At 44.2% G+C, this 12,714-nt stretch overlaps 1 protein-coding gene across 1 annotated transcript in view; it reads right to left on the reverse strand.

The window, feature by feature from the left end:
- Nucleotides 1-219: 219 nt before the first annotated feature.
- Nucleotides 220-12,714, reverse strand: part of EIF4E3 (eukaryotic translation initiation factor 4E family member 3) — a 220,395-nt gene continuing 207,900 nt past the window's right edge. The window contains exon 9 of the transcript XR_009350758.1: nucleotides 220-340. The gene's annotated coding sequence lies outside the window, so the exon portion shown is untranslated. The remainder of the gene's footprint in view (nucleotides 341-12,714) is intronic.

Below are 12,714 nucleotides of genomic sequence, written 5' to 3' on the forward strand. Positions count from 1 at the left end.
TTATCTGAGAAGGTTACAGCAGACAACAACAGCGGAGCTGCTTTCTTCTTTTAAGATGAGAATCTCACACCCTCAGTGTGCCATTGTTCTGATGAACTTAGGACTTCTATCGGTTTCCTGCACTGTGTTACCCCTGCGGCCACGTTTCTGTCTTGTGAATTTTCAGACAAATACTCATAAACATGCACTTACCCTTTTGGCCAGCAAGCATCACATCCACCCGTTCATGGTTGACAGCAAATCAGAGAAGGGATCGAAGCCCTCACCATTGCCCAAATGGTATTTTTTTTTTTTTTTTTTTTTTTGGAAACTGGAATTGTCAGCAAAAGGTCCTGGGACACTGCAATACAAAAATATTTTTTACACATAACTAAGATGTAGCTTCTAAAACCACCACTTCCTTAAACTTGAAAACAGCAAAGCAGACATAGAATCTAGAGGTAGGGGAAAGCACCTTTAAAATGAGGGTATATCAATATATCAAATGTGATGCTGTCAAATATGAACCGGAAATACTGTTTTGAAAGATGCATTTACCAATGACTTCAACACATACACCGAAAGATTGTTGTTTACTGCAGATCTTGTGCAAAGTATTTTACTTACTGGTTTTTTTTTTTAAGATTTTATTTATTTATTGGACAGATAGAGATCACAAGTAGGCAGAGAGGCAGGCAGAGAGGGAGGAGGAAGCAGGCTCCCTGCTGAGCAGAGAGCCAGATGGATGCAGGGCTCCATCCCAGGATCCTGGGATCATGACCTGAGCTGAAGGCAGAGGCTTTAACCCACTGCCCCACCCAGGCGCCCCTTTTACTTACTTTAGCTTTAAAAAAAATACCAGGTCCCATTATAGAGTGCTCAGGTCACAAGAAGGTGTTTTTAACTCAAATATTACGTGGATAAGTATACCATTTCCTAGTAAGTATCTTTTCCAGAGGATGAAAATATATGAAAATTTAAACAATACTATCTTAAAATAATTTTTAAGCAATCATGAACCTCATTTCTCCTCCAAAATAGTTCTAAAAATGTCTATGAGTTACTTAAGGAGCATGACTCAGGGACATATTTCCTCCAAGAGGCAACATACCATGTCATGGGCAGGTGGTCCCAGTGGAATAGCCTTTATGCTGGACCTCATCTCATCACCAGCTGTGTGGACCCAGGAAAGCTATTGAATATCTCAGGATTCCAGCCACTTCATAGACAAGGTCAGGGCAGTAACTGATGTTCCCCAAGTCCCTTTCACCACTTAGCTTTGTTCAGGGTTTTCGACAAAGAATACGTATTCCAAATAAGCTAAACTATTTGCTACTCCTTTTAAAATTCCTGATCAAAAAGATTTTTATCACGTACCATTTTTACGTCGATCTGCCATCAACGCTGAAGATGTGCTACAGGCAGAAGGCTTTGCTCATGCACAGAAGAATTCTCACCCTGGCACCAGCGCCTGACCCTGGTGAACTGCCCCCCTCGGTGGCTAACAGCACCCCTTGGGTGCCCACGGAAGGCTTCCATTTCTCTCCACAAAGGACAGCTCCAACTACTGTGGCTGTCTGCCCAAATACATTGCACCTGTTTCTCAAACATTTGTGTGTACAAGCATAACTTGGAGTCACCCAGCAAAAAAGAAACGGGCTGAGACTGTTTACCATCTTTAGGATAAAAACCAAACTTCTCTCTGTGGCCTACAAGGCCCTGAAAATTGGTCACTTTCTACTTCTCTGCCACTTCCAGCCACCAACCCAATCCCCAACTACAAGTTACAGGGGTCTCCCTTCCATTTCAAGCAAACTGTGTTCTTCTGTCCCAGGGCTGGAGCACTAGCTTCTCCCACTACCTGAAATGCCCTGAGCTCACTCCTTACACAAATGACTCTTCACTGGGTCTTAGGGACAAAGGCCACTTCAAGAAGGCTGTCCTGCCTACCTACTTAGGCTAGATCCCTGGTTACTCTCAGTGAAATCATCCTATTTGCTTTCTCCAGAGCTTTGGTCGTAATCTATAAACTTTTTTCTCATTTATTCACTGGTCTTCTCCACTTGAATCTAAGCCCCACAAGATAAGGGGACTTCTCTGTTTTATTCTCTCACTCTACTCCAAAACTTGAGAAAAATGCCTGGCTCATGGCAGGCACTCCAGACAGATCCACCAGATCAACAAATGAATCAACAATCGAAAGGAATTCATTCTTCAGCAGCCTACAAAAATGTAATTGCTAGGGACTGAAAACCCACTATGTGCTGGATATGGTTTTAAGTATTTTACAACAGTTCTTTCATTTATTTCTATTCTTAGAACAAAGTTCCTGGTAGACAATGTGATAAGCTTAATAAGCAGATAAGAAAACGCAGGCAGAGTCTTAGTAACTTGGCCAAGATCACACAGTAGCACAGCTTGGACTCCACAAAGTGGGCGCTCCTGAGCACTCTCTATTTTTCCAGCCAATACAGTAAGAGAAACATTGTGAGTGCCTACCTTGTGCTCGACACCCTTCTGACTCAAGCTCGCTGGAGGTTCTTGTAGAAAATACTCAGCCTCCCTGACCCTGAGCTTCCTGCTTCACACAGGGAAAGCTGAGGACCACCCCCCACACACACACCGCAAAGACCAGGCAGACAATGCAAGGGAACAAAACAGGCCAGGGGGTAAGGAACAGCGAGGGGGCAAGGCACAAGGACGCAAATTGGAAAAAGTTTTCATCTTAAAGAGGGCAGCCAGCGCCCGCCACAAGCCAAGTGTTGCCAGAGCAGAACAGAAGTCCAGGCTTCACGAGCTTTCAACTGTATGAAGGAAGGCAGTGATCTAGGTGACTGTGAAAGACCCGCGGATCCCCTTACCCAAGAATCCAACACTGCCACTGGATGCAATCAGCAAGAGGTTTATTGTTGCGCAGGTACCGGCGGGTGCTCGGCAGCGAGGACCCGCACGCGGGAAGAGAGCGGCGGGAAGGGGGAACAAGCTGATTGGTTATGAGGGCCTGCGCGCGCGAAGGGAGAGGCGGGAGAGGGGAACAAGAAGGGGGAAGGGAGGAACGCCATCATGGCGTCTCCATTATTTCTATAAGCCAAGCAGTTACAGAAGGGCAAGAGAGCGATTAATCACGCAATTAATAACCTAATCTACACCTAAAAGCCAGCGGTTCACAGAAAAGCAAACAAGCGGTTAGTTATCCTATCTATCTTCTAGGGGAGGGGGCTTTCTGGGGGAGGGGTCTTTCAACTGTTTTGTGAAATTTCATCATTTTTCAAAGATGGCAGCTAATCTTCTAACAGCACCCATGCAAAAGGAAAGGAAAGGAAAAGGGAGGGGGAAAGAAGGAAAGGAAAGAGAAAGGAAGGGAAGGGGAAAGGAAAGAGACAGAGAAAGGAAAGAAAGAACAAACCTACACGTCCTGTGCCAAATGACTACTGAAGTCACGCCATGCCTGTGAGTCTAGAGGGATTCTGAAGCGCTGAGAAGCTGTACAGCTGAACACAGAAAAACAGAATAGGTATCTAGACAAGTAAGGGCATTCCAGAGGAATTATCTTGAGCAAGTTTTAGAAGGATCTGGAAGATGCGGTGGAAAAGGCATTTCACAAAACCAGAATGTCAAATTCAGAGGCTTGGAGGTGGGGAGGAGAAGGCAAGTCACCCCAAGAAACAGCAGAGAGGAGGGAGGGCTAATGGGAGAGTTCGTGGAGCTTTTCTTTTCATTTATGCTTGAAGAAGCTACAGGTTCCCATCGAAGACACAGGCTGGGCAAACAGTGCTCTAAGGGTATACTCATTAGTGCCGTCTTGCTTGATATCCTAAAACATGGAGGTTACCAGGCACAGGTGAAAATAAAAAACCATGGGGCCCTTGAGTGGCTCAGTCGGTTAGGCATCCAACTCTTGATCTCGGCTCAGGTCCTTCTCTCACAGATTGTGAGTTTGGGCCCCATGCTAGGTGTGAAGTCCACTTAAAAAAAAAAAAAGAAAAGAATACTAAAAATACTAAAAACTGGTGGCTCAGTGCGTTAAGCCTCTGCCTTTAGCTCAGGTCATGATCTCAGGGTCCTGGGATCGAGCCCCGAATTGGGCTCTCTGCTCAGCAGGAAGCCTGCTTCCCTTCCTCTCTCTCTGCCTGCCTCTCTGCCTACTTGTGATCTCTCTGTCAAATAAATAAATAAAATCTTTTAAAAAATAATAAAAATAAAATAAGTAAAAAACTAAAAATAAAAACAAAAACAAAAAAACAACTACCATTACAGTTTGTGGAACAATTTTGGGGTTTTTTGGTATATGTTTTAAGGGTCCAAGAGACCCAGAACTGAATTCTATCTCCATCAAGCTCTACAACTCTAACCAAACTACTATATAAATAATACATACTATAATTCTTATATGTATCTGCAGTACATATCTATAAAATACATATACCATAAAAATACACATACACTAGAATTCATACATTTACGTAATACATATATGTATATACCTTTAAATACTATAAAATACGAGCTCTGTAGATCTAACCAAAATATTATGTAAACAAGATATACTGTAGTTTTTATATGTAGTTAGAATATATAGCCTATTAAGTACATTCTATATACATACTACATACAATACATACATATATATATACACATATATCATATATATATATCAGATATATATATGATACAAGCTCTGTAACTATAACCAAACTTCAAAAACTAAAAAATATAGCCACTGAAGTTTTAAAAAATCTAAAAATTAAAAAAAAAAAAAAGAAAAACAGAAGAGAAGACAGATATCCAAATAAATTACCCAGAAAACCACCCAGAGGCAAAAACAATCTACCTAGAATTGTATACCCAGAAAAAAAAAGATACCTTTCAAAAATGAGGATGAAATAAAGATCTTTTCAGACAAACAGAAGTTCATCACCTCTCTACAGGGACCTTCAGAAAGATGTATTTCAGGCCAAAAGAAAATGATTTCTCTGACTTAAGAAGAAAGGGGGAGCCAAAATAACAAACCCATGAGTCAATGAAAAATAAATGCATCAAAATGATGAGCGTGTCTCAAAAACAAAAATAACATTTCTTACATAAAAATAAACTTAAACGTCTGGCAGTACATCACATGTCCCCTAGCCCAGGTCCTTATTTACACGGCGGCACTCCCCACCACCAAGGCCTTGCTCTGCAAACCTGAGTGTGCCACCCAGGGGCACGGGCTTGAAATGCATATTCCTGCCCCCCACGCCCAGTCCAAAGAGTCAGGGCCCAGGAATCTGCATTTTGGCCAGATGCCCCCCAGGTAATCAGGATGAGTCTGGGTCCTTGTCACACTCTCTACCGCCTCAGGGCCAAGAATTCCGGGTATCAGCTCCAGGAGGTCACAGGACTTTGCTGTCTTCCCCTTCGCTGGTGCCCCAGAAGAGCACCCTGGCTCCGGGGTCAGCAGCAGCCCTGCCTCAACCCTACTAATCGGGAGCCGCAATAAATTAAAAGCCCATTACATTATTTTAGAGAAAAGCCTAGAAGTGCTGAAATATTAATTGTGCCATATTCAATCTGTTTTCCTAGAGATTCGAAAAACCAGATTACCATCTTGGGGGTCATTAGAAAGAATGAAGCTTGCTCCCTTCCCATTTACATATTTTAAAATGCATATATTCTTGCAGTGGCTGCGACCCAGACTCCCCAGGTCCCAGGACCACACCACAGTCTAACCATGCTGAAAGAGGCCAGGCACACCATGGGATCCTGCCTGGTTTTTTGTTTGTTTGTTTGTTTGTTTTAAGTAGAGGAACCAAAGCCCAGGGCCTGTGGTTGCAAAACAGCTCCACGAAAAACAGGTAGAGACAGCCACAAAACAACCCTGGTGTTTACTTGTTTTGTTCTCCCCTGTTTATTTTTCCCTGAAGCAATCCTTGCTCGGTACAAAAGTCTGCAGGGAGCTGGGGAGAGCAGCTGTGGTTCCCTGAGGCCAAGACCTAGCAATCAAGTTGTTTACCAAACACTGCCAGGCACCGGGAAAACAACAAGCTCCCAGGCTGCATTTGCATCTGCTTTTCAAAAACAACCTCCAAAAGTCTAGGGCCTCGCCTGGTACTTCCTTGTATGGCTGAGGACAACTTGAAAATTAAAGGCGCATTAGCTATTAGCACCCGTGGCCTAACTGTAATACATTATTCCATTTCTCTGGCATCCTAAGAAACCTCCTAAAAAAGGAGGGACTGCAAGTCCGGGGAGTACAAAAACAGTGGGTTGATACACACCACAAACTCCCGCCTGGCATTTCCAAGCAAGCTCCCAGAGGCCATCTCGGCAAACAGTCATCATCTGCTGACCATCCAACATGGCCGGACATCCCGCAGTGGTTCTCCATCTTGAACAAGCACTCACATCCCCAGGAGGGCTAATAAAACACAGGTGGCTTGGGCCTTCCACCAGTGTGCCTAATTCAGGAAGCCCAGGGTAGGGCCTGAGAATTTCTAGAAAGCTCCCAAGTGAAGCTGGTGCTATTGGGGTCGGCACCACACTTTCAGTACCCCTCTTGGAGAGTCAGATGCCTCCTGGCCAGCCTCAAGACCTGGGAACCGCTCTGCCACCCTGACCTCTCCCATGGGTTATCTGAGTGAATATGGCAATGTCAACCCAAAAGAAGTTCAAAGAACAAAATCCAGTGCATCGCTTTCCTCATGCCTCTTCAGATCCTTTGCACAACATCCCCAACCTGACCCTGCTCTGTGCCCTGGAAGGCTGCCCCGTGTGGACGATATCAACAGGCACCCTTGCCTTCTGGCTTCCCAACCAACGGAGGTCTCCTCTTCGGAGGATGGAGAAGATGGGGCATTTCCAGCAGGGCTTCCTTCCCGGCAATGCAGGTTGACAAAGTCCCTCTATGAAAGGTCACAGCTCCTGCCAGGGAGCCCTCTCCATAAAGATGCAGTCTCCACATTCCAGTAACCGCTACCTGCACTTCTCTAGGCCTTCCAAGACCAGAAGAGGGAAAAGCCCCCTTTTTCCCAAGGGGACCCCGACACAAAGCTCAAATTCAATACTGGATCCCCCCACCTTGGTTTTAGACTGCTAAACCTAGAATTTCATATAGCCACATAATGTAAACACGCATGTCTCTATGTACCTAGACACACGTACACACACAAATGGACATACCTGTGAATGCACACACACACACACACACACACACAAATGTACATATGAATGTAGACATCCATAAATGTATGTGTTTACTTTTCTAGGCAGTTATATCTGATTGGTCAGCAGACCCGGAGCCCCAAGGCCAAGGCCAACCAACTTGGTCAGTTCCCACGGATGTTCCTTCAGGTCCCATGTGCTAAAGGAAGTGCGGGCCCACTTTGTCTCATCAGTTACACAACCTGATGGGAAGGAGAGCATTTCTGAGAGCTTCAGCCCTTCTCTAATTTCTTAACTTAGTTTCTTTTGTTGCAAATGGCACCAGAATAGAAATGGAACAGAAGGGGGTGGAGCAGACTCCATCATCAGCTCCCAGGAGTGACTTTCTGACAATGCTGAACCTGGTTCAAAAAGCACATTGGCTGCAAAAAAAAAGAAATTAAAAAGTAAAAAAAATAAAAAATAAAAGAGGTGTGTGCGGTCAGCTCACAAATAAAATGCCAATCTTCCTCAATTAATAAGGCTCAGAAAAGAAGAACAAATAATACTTCTGTTTGGGGCACCTGCATGGCTCAGTGGGTTAAAGCCTCTGCCTTCGGCTCAGGTCATGATCCCAGGGTCCTGGGATCTAGTCCCACGTTGAGCTCTCTGCTCAGCAGGGAGCCTGCTTCCCCCTCTCTCTCTGCCTGCCTCTCTGCCTACTTGTGATCTCTGTCAAATAAATAAAATCTTAAAAAAAAAAAAAAAAAAAAAAAAAAACTTCTGTTTTTAAAACAATAATCACCTCAAATGTACCCTAAAGAAGCTTCTGTCAGAAGAGTTAAGTTCTAAGGTTCTAGTAAAAATGGACCCAGTTTAACCAAATGGGCCAACTACGCCAACATTCTTGGCTTCAGCAAGCCCACCTGATTTCACTTCAATTAAATTCTCTAGCACTAACCATTGTACTCTTGCTTAACTTTCACTAGCAAGATCTCTTTCAACACATCAGAGGACTTGTTGGTATCTATGCTCAAAAACAAGCTTTTAAGTAAACCCACTAGATTAATTAGAACACATGGGGAATATGGTTTCCATGTAATCACTTTTCCAGTTCACTGAGGCTCAGCCAGAAACTTTCTGTGTTTGTTTATTGTTCTTTCTTCACTAAAAATCTTAACAATCCATTTAAAACCTGGAGGGTTGTCTTCCTGTGGCTTCTATCTGTCCCCTTGCCATGTCTCCTCAATAAGCAGCCTAGCTTACGTCTGAACACTGCCATGGGGATGAGTGACTTCTGGAACCCCCTCTACAAGGGAAAGGGGCACTTTAAGTATCCTGCTACCTTCTGCAACCCCAGAATCCCCTTTCTGTACAGGAGGAACTCCACTCATCCTTCACTTTGGCTCCAATGCTCACTTCTTCCCACTGCCCTCCTTTACCAACATCATCAGAAATCCAGAAACTTTCCTTTTTCCTTAAAGATACTCTTCTTAACTTTTCCCAAAGCCCTCTTCTCAACATCTCAGGACTTCAGGCAACCAAGTCCCTTTCTTACAACCAAGGTACTGCTCTGCTAATAGCTCACCTTGCCCAACATCTGCCTGAAAGAAAAAAAAACCATCATCCCTCTCCACTCTTGATCCCTTCACCCTTCAAAAACCTTTTTTTTTTTAATTAAAGTCAGCGCAAGCGTAGGAAAGCACACATGCCACTAAGGCAGGGGGAAGGCGGTACAGAAGGAGACAGAGAGAGAGAATCTTAAGCAGGCTCCATGCCTAGCACAGAGCTCAATGTGGGGCTGGATCTCACAACCCTGAGATCATGACCTGAGCTGAAACCAAGAGTTGGATGCGTAACCGACAGAGCCACCCAGCCGCCCCAAAACCCTTCTTCTCATGACGACATGAGAGGGAACCATTTTTCCCAGCCCAGCCATATGGTCTTTAATTCTAAGTGTCAAGGACACTCTTCCACACCTTTTCAGATATTTTAGTTTCTGGTTCCAAATTTCTGTCTAGATCCTTCCAATTTGGCCACTTCTATCAACCTCAATAGTCATGAAGATAGTCCTTCCAACAGCCTGGCTAATGTTTACATAAGGCCTGATACAAACAAGTCACTCAAAAGAAAAAAAACAAAAAACAAAAAAACAACTTTTCAATGAGTGACTATACATCTGGTTATCTTAAAGCGTCCAAAGCCTTTGAGAAACTGTACAGTGCCACAGCTTAAAACACAGGTTGTGGAACAGACCATGTATGTCCCATCCTAGCTATGCCACTTACCAGCTACAACTCTGGGCAAGTTATACCTGAAAATTGGCATAATATTTGCCCATATTCAGTAAGGGCTCATTAAGTGCTAATGAACCACTACAACTTCCTCTATACTTGAGCGCATGGCCAAAAACTTGGATCTCAACATCCTTTAGAAACTGCTCCACCTCTAAGACCTTCAGTGATGAAATTGAGGAACAATTTCCCACTGGGCCACCTCTCACTGGGTCATTTCTTCTGAACTTGCTCCTGGACTGTACTGAGGCAAGCCACTGCCACCTCAAGTCTAAAACTCCTCACGACCCAACTTTCCCTTTCTAGGGCCCCTCTCTTTTATACCATCTAAGGTTCATGCCATAAAACTCAGTACCCCAAACTGCCCTGCATCACCCAGGATACCCTTATCTTTTCTACCAACTTCTTATTCAAGCTATTTGGTTCCTTCACCAGAATAAGTGGGGTGAGGCAGGGGCTGGGAATGACTGATGTTTTATATCCTCAATACCCACACTACAGTGTCTGGGACGGAAGGTTTGGACATGTGGTCTTTATCTGGGGCCCTTTCAGGGAGCCAGGAAGAGTCCCCATAAGCCTACTTGGCACCCAACCTGTGACAAGTATCTACTTAAGAACCATGGAAACTCCAAGTTCAATTTCACCAACACCTTCCACTCAATGGCTCAGAAGACTAATGTTCCAATCCCACTGGCAAGTCAGGCTAAGCTAAGTGGGCGGGGCTTGTACGAGGTGGGCCTTCTGCTGGTAAGGCAAATGGCACCTCTGTCTCTGAGGCCCAGGGGAGCCTCAGTAGCTCCCTGGAAGAACAGTCAAGAGAACAGAGAGCTGGGTGCCATCTGGGCTCTTTATAAGGCTTTTGTGGTAAACATGTTTACTTTCTTTTCATTGGCTGGGCTTATCACGATCAAGTATTTTGTTTTGAGTCTTGCTCTATAAATATGTTTACTTTGAGGGGAGAGCTTTTTTGATAGCTAGCACACTTGTTTTTCACACTTTTAAATTCAAAACATATTTTTGACAATCCATGGTAAACAACTCAAGGTGATAAACAAATTATATTATTTCACCTTCACTAGCGACACGAGCCCCATGGATCTGTTCAAAAGCTTGAGATGCACTGTGGGTAAGCAAAGCCTCTCCACTGGATGAGAATGAAAATCACATTCATAGGGATGATGTTCCTAATGAGAAAACACTACAATAGCAGGTCCCCGTGTAAGGAGGAAGCAGCAAACTCAAGCCTTCCATAGGAAGCCACCTGTGAGGACACCAGAGCTTGTCTTGCTAAAGGATCTGTATTTCCTGTGAAAAGTTAAGGTTAAATAATCAGCATACACAATTGATATGGCAGGGGTGGGGGGGATAAAATAGCTTTTCAAAGAATGAAGAAACCAACTAGGTCACAGGATCAAGTGCAATTCTTCTGAGACTTGTTCTCTGGGATGACTTTTGCCGGCTGCAAAATTAAGAAAAAGGTAGCAGCTTCAAATATAAAGAGGAAAAGTCCTCCGTTATTGGAAAAGAGAAAAAAATAATGAGAGTTAAGGGAGGGAAAAAAGAAAATATTTTTTGAGAGACCCAATGGTCTTGAAGAAGGATTTTGAAGTGCTGTTTACAAGAGTCACTCTGTGGGATGAAACATCAAGTTCCACAGCAGTCGAGCCAACTCTCTCTTCTGGAGAATTCTGCGTCCCCATATTCCAACTAGAAACAAAAGCCATCTTACCACAGGCCTTTGAGGTTAATTACAAATTACTTAAAGGAATAAAAACAAAGAGGCCAAATTCTTTGTTGAAACAAATTATATCCCCACATACTCTCAAATCATCTTCTAAACTCATGCCCAAGTTAAAGAAGTTAAAAAACAAAGGCAAAACCATCAAGGTTGTGGTACCATAATAAGATAAACATCCTCATTCAATAAGCATGATTATTTCATCATGTATGGTGCTGTAGGGAGAGGATGACGTTAGAACACAGAGCGACCCCATACAGCACCTCATCCACCCAAGATGGATGACCCACGCAACACAGAGAAACAGAGAACATGCACACTGAACAGACTTCCAAGGTTATAACACGTTTCAGGGATATGTCAGATAGGGTCTCAGGAGGAGAATGCCAGGAGGGCGTTGTGAGGCAACGACCATCCCTGACATTCAGATCTTCTTTCCAATCCAGGTCAGGGAACCAAAATCAACAGCTTCTCAGATAGTTTTAGCAGAAGGACAAGGCCCAGGAGGGTGGCTTCTGCATGATGAATTAGTAGGAAGATCAAACTGTGTCCCAGCTTGGCCACCAACTGTTGGAGACCTTTTGCAAGTCGGTGAGTGTCTCAGAGCCTAGGTTTCCCCTTCCTGTAAATTAATGGCAGTGAATCCTACTTTTTGAGCAATACTATGTCACAATTTTATGCCCTGGCCTCAGATCGAAAAACACCACATCAGGAGATAACCGACAACTTCAGGCTTCAAAACTCAAATCCATTCAATACTTGGGAGTGCTTTTGAACAACCCACAAAGGCATCCAAGTTCCCACAACTCAGGAGCAGAAATGAAATGCTGAGGTAATGTGACGTTGGCCAGGGACTCGTCAGCAAGCATACTTCAGCTTTTAGTTGTCTGAACAGACGGCTGACTCAGCGGGGATCTGGTTACCCCACCAGCCACGTCCATCTGACCCACTGCCTCCAAGAAATTTGTCTTCAATCTTAAAAACCAAAAAAGTTAAATGACTAATGAAATGACTGAAGAACTTCCAGACAATTCTCACAGTTTCAAACACACACACACACACACAAGTACGCATGCACGCGCGCACATAACTGATTGGGATGGTGAGTATATAAGAAGAAAACAACCAGACTCAGAGCCGTCCAACATCCAATGGCCACATTTCCTTTCAAGAGAGAAGTGCACATTCCAGGGCATGGAATGACGTGGTTTGGAAAAGCCTCAAGAGAGCAGAAGAGCTGATGACTAGGACCAAATCATCAAGGAAAAGTGTCTGAGCGTCAAAGTGGTGAAATGTCTGTTGTAAATACAAGAAAAGAAGGAACACACTGGCCTTTCACCCCAGTGGCTCAACAGACTGGGAGGCCTTTGGATATTCTCCTGAGGGCATCCAGTTCTAAGACCAGTCAGCGTGTGTGGAGCCCTGGCTGTGCGCCCAGCCCTTGGTACTGAGCATTTGTGCCCAATCTCTCACAAGCCTTCCAAAAGCGTCACCCGTAAGTGCTACCATCTTACAGAGGAGGACACCGAGGCTCAAAGAAGCTGCATCCTTTCCCCAAAGCCACAGTTAGTAAGTGATAGAGCC

The sequence above is a fragment of the Mustela lutreola genome, chromosome 2, assembly GCF_030435805.1.
Source record: "Mustela lutreola isolate mMusLut2 chromosome 2, mMusLut2.pri, whole genome shotgun sequence".
Classification (NCBI taxonomy): domain Eukaryota; kingdom Metazoa; phylum Chordata; class Mammalia; order Carnivora; family Mustelidae; genus Mustela; species Mustela lutreola.